Here is a 4,762-nt window from a genome sequence, read left to right as displayed (position 1 = left end):
AGGTTATTTCTTGTAAATGCCTCTGATAGTCATAAAAGAAACTTGTCATCTTCCTAAAAATAGTATAAGGTAAACACTTTTAAGCAGTCCCCTGCTGTCTGGAAACCCCTATTGTAATAAGGTTAAACAACTCACTCAATTCCACTTTGTTAGCCATCCTGCACCATGGTCATGTCCCTGAGCTTCATATCAGTCTTTGAATTTAAAAACTCCCAGGTTGTAATCTGATCTTATAGGCACAATAAACTCTTACTAAACATTATTTATTGATTTGGTGGTTTAAAGTTTGCTATTTCTGGACTTTTGACACAGCCCAACTGGTTTCAAGTCCCCACTCTGCCCTAAGCAGATTTTGACAAATACTTTCCCTCTCTGTGTGTACCTTCTCCTCATCTTTATAATTAAAACCACAGAAGTGCCTGCCTCATAGATTTGTGGAGAATGAAGAAGTTACCATGTGTACTGCCTTCCCAGGAGTGATTTCACATGATAAGTGCTCTTTAAAACTTACACATTCAACCCTTGGAAACCTCTTAGTACAGGAAAAACATTAACTAAGTATTTCTTAGTAGAACTAATGCTAAGTGGAGAATACTGGATTTCAGTTGACGTTATACATATAACCTGTGCCCATTCAGGATCCTCTAGCTCAGAAGACAAATATCAGTGACTGGAAGCTGACAAGATGGCCACCAGGGACCTGGCAATGGGAATGACCATCTTCACACAGACTGTAGTTGGAATCCTGGGCAATTTCTCTCTTCTTTACCATTATATTGCCCTTTACTTCAGTGTGTGCAGGTCAAGGTCCATAGATTTGATTCTTGAGCACCTGAGTGTAGCTAACTCTTTGCTTATTCTCTCTAAAGGAGTCCCCCAGACAATGGCAGCTTTCGGGTTGAGACGTCTCTTCAGTGGTTTTGGATGTAAACTTCTTTTCTATGTCCACAGAGTGGGCAGAGGGGTGTCCATCGGTAGCACCTGCCTCTTGAGTATCTTCCAGGCCATCACAATCAGCCCCAGAAATTCCAGGTGAGCAGAGCTAAAAGGAAAAGCTCCCAAGTATATGAGCACCTCTATAATCCTGTGCTGGATCCTCCACATACTGGTAACCACAATTTTTCTTACGTATGTGACTGGTAAATGGAGCAACAAAAGCATCACAAACAAAAAAGATTTTGGATACTTCTGTTTGTCATGACAAAACCAGAGACTCATTATATGTAGCATTGCTGTCATTCCCTGATGATTTCTGTTTGGGGCTCATGGTCTGGGCCAGCGGCTCCATGGTTTTCATCCTGCACAGGCAGAAGCAGAGGGTCCAACACATTCGTAAGGCTAATGTCTACTCCAGATCCTCCCGAGTCCAGAGCTACCAAAACCATGCTTCTCCTCGTGAGCGCCTTTGTCTATTTTTACACTCTTTCCTCCATCTTTCAAGTGTGTTTGGCTCTTTTTAACAACTCTAATTTGTTCCTTGTGAATACTTCTGCAATAATCACTCTGTGTTTCCCAACTGTCAGCCCCTTTCTGCTCATGAGCCATGACTCCAGTGTATCCAGGCTCTGCTTTGCCTGAATAAGGAACACAAAATCCCCTCATCTAGGAGAAAAATGTAGATTGTATGGTTTTGCACAATGTTCAGTTATTTATTCACTCATCCCCCACAGAATCATCTGAAGCAGTCATATTAGAAGAGAGTGATGGTACACACACACACACACACACACACGTATATTATAAACATGTGTGTGTGCATGTTCATGTGTGTACGCACATCAATCAAATTATGATTATTAATCACAGGCAATAATATTGGAAAATTCTACATAAATAATGAAATATTTAGAATTTAAAATACTACTTATTACAACAACAACAAATTGCTATAACCTGAAATCTGTTTTATCTAATATATATCCTGCCATTCTAGTTGATTATCTCCTTAAAGTACATGGAATGTATTCTTCATTTATCTACTTTAGTTCTTTTATCTTAGCTATATCGCTTGATAAAAATATCCAAGTGAATATAGTTAAACAATATTTGACTTTAACAGGATTAGTCTTTTATTTTTAATATAATAAAAGATAAATTTGGGAAACATTTACCAACTTATTGTGCGTTCTTCATGACACTTGTTCTATTTTCTTATTCTTTCTATGTCGATTTCTTCTTTGTTAATTTATTTTAAAATTCTGCATTTTACCCCTTTTCTTTGAGTGCTATAGATTTAGTATCTCTTAGATTCAACCCAGAATTTGCAGAATGGTTTTAAAAATTGATCATGATTAAAGTTATTTAAAACTTTTAACTTCCACCTTCACAATATAAGGTCATTGCATACTAACCTACTTACCTTCTTACAACTTATTTTTTTAATTGCTGATATGTATTTAAAAAATGTTTATGCACAGGTCATGAGTGCACTGCTCAATGAAATTTCACAGACTGAACACATCTCTGTGTGCAGCTCCTATATCAAAAAAGAAAACGTTGACAGCCTCACAGATGCCTCCTCGTGCCCCAGTCACTATCCCCAAGAATGACCACTATTGTGACATCTAACTGCGTACATCAATTTCACCTCTTTGTAATTTGCATGAATGGAATCATGCAGCATGAACTCTTTTGTACTTAGCCTTCAAAATTCTGTATGTTTGTTAAGTTATCTATATTTTTTCATGCTATCGGTGATAGAATTCCATTGTGTATCAAAAAATTAATTTAATCATTCTTCTGGATGCACGTGTGAGTGCATTTCAGTTGGGGCTGTCATGAATAGCACTGGTATATAAATTCTACAGTGTGGTTTGCTGATAGATGTATGATTTTCTGTTTGGTACATATGTGGTAGAGGAATTGTTGGGTCACAGGTTTATATCTACTCAGCTTTTGGAGATACTCTGAAACAGTTTTCCATAATGTTTGTACGAATTTCACACCCACTAACGGTGTATGAGACGGCTGGTTTATACATATCTTTATGCACACATAGTACTTTCTGTCAGTTTCATTTTAGCCTTGTGGTTGGTGTGTGATGGTAACCAGGTAGTGGCTTTATTTGCAGTTCCATTATTAATTAGGAAGTTGACCATTTTTTGTATGTTTATTAGACATTGGATACTTTTTTCTTGAATTGTCGCTTTATTTTGTTCATTTTTTCCTGTAGTGTTTTCTGTCCTTTTCTTATTGAATTTTAAAAATTTCTTTTCACATACTGGACAGGAGTCCTTTCTTGGCTCTCTCTATCTATATCTTTAATTCTATCTTGGTGTCCTTTGATGAGCAGGAGCTCTTAATTTTAATGCAATATCATTTGTCATGTCCTCTTTTATAGTTAATATTTTTGTTCTGTTTAAGTAGTTTTTTCTTATGATGAGATCTCAAAGATGGCCTCCTTTGTTTTCTTCTAAAAACATTGTTTTATACCTTTAAAATTTACATCAGGGATCCATTCAGAATCAGTTTATTATAGGTATAGGTAATGATTTAGGTCCTTTTTTTTTTCCATTGAGATAACACATTTCAATTTATTCTGAAATGTCGTATTTGGCTTTCTTTTCATTTGCTGTCACCTATCACTGCGTCACCTGGTTTAACACTGTCTTCTCTTGGAACTGACTTTCTGTCAAGTCTCCTGGTATTTCTGTCTCTTCTTGTCTCTTTCAATCTTTACAACCCCTGTGTGCTACACAATCAAGGTTAGTCTTGGTGTCAAAAATCTTCAGTGGTCCTTGTTTAGAGAACTGATTATTCTTATGCTCTAAAGGGAAAGTGCACCATATTGAGAGACAATTCTTCATTAGTCTCAAGTTTTTTCACAGCTTATATCTGCTTCTGTCTTGAATTATCTTTTCAAGGATTTTTGAATAACAATAAGCCATAGGACATGTTGGTAGTGTCTCTCTCTAGGGAAAAGGGTGGATTAATTTTAACCAATATAATAAAGACAATGCCTCCCCGTGAGGCAAAATTTGGGCAGGTTTGTTTGTGACCAATAAAAGATTGGGATTCCTCAGTTGTGACACAAACCTTCTACGTGTGTAGCATCCACTTGGGTCTCTTTTTATCACTTCTGAAGGACTTGAGGTGGACGAGGGGAACAAATGCAAACAGGAAGCTCTTGCTGTTTATTGTGTCATGAATAATAAAATCTTTTATCTTAGACTCAGGAGTCTCATGCCTTCTGCCAGCATCCATGAAACTGACAAGATTAATTTGTTATCTTGCAAATAGGGTAAAATCTAAGACATTTCTTCACATTTCTTGACAGTCTTGATGATGAGAATGGGATGCTGAGAGAGACACGACTTTCTCAAGGAGGAAATTACAAAGACTCTTCACGGTCCTGTTTAGGGGATATGAGAAGTCTTCCTGGGACAAGTAGAAAATTCTGTCACCCAAGTGCTGGGCAAAGTGGGATTAAGGGTCCTGCACTGTCCTACCTGTTAATGAGACGGATTATGAGAGGTAGGACCGAAACAAGCAAATCGATTGTGCTTTGTTTGTTATTCATTCTCCTTCTGGCAAGAGGAGGGTCAAGGTGTTACCAAGGCTGATATAGAACTTTAGGTGAATCAAAACCATTATATATTCATGTCATTGGGCTGCAAACATCTGAAGGCTGCTAGAAACAAAAAGGATATCTGCCTGAGAGGTTAACGTCAGCCACATGGCAGAGTAGGGAGCCCAGGACCCTCCTTTTTCCTCACAGACACATTGATTCAACAATACACAGTTGAATTCCTTTTGTGAGAAA

At 37.4% G+C, this 4,762-nt stretch overlaps 1 pseudogene; it reads left to right on the top strand.

The window, feature by feature from the left end:
* The first annotated feature begins 685 nt into the window (after positions 1-685).
* On the top strand, positions 686-1,578 carry LOC131397309 (vomeronasal type-1 receptor 4-like; annotated as a pseudogene).
* The last annotated feature ends 3,184 nt before the right edge of the window (positions 1,579-4,762 follow it).

This window comes from Diceros bicornis, chromosome 34, assembly GCF_020826845.1.
Source record: "Diceros bicornis minor isolate mBicDic1 chromosome 34, mDicBic1.mat.cur, whole genome shotgun sequence".
NCBI lineage: Eukaryota > Metazoa > Chordata > Mammalia > Perissodactyla > Rhinocerotidae > Diceros > Diceros bicornis.
The sequence above is the reverse complement of the archived record's forward strand: the minus strand, read 5'-3'. Positions and strand labels throughout refer to the sequence as shown.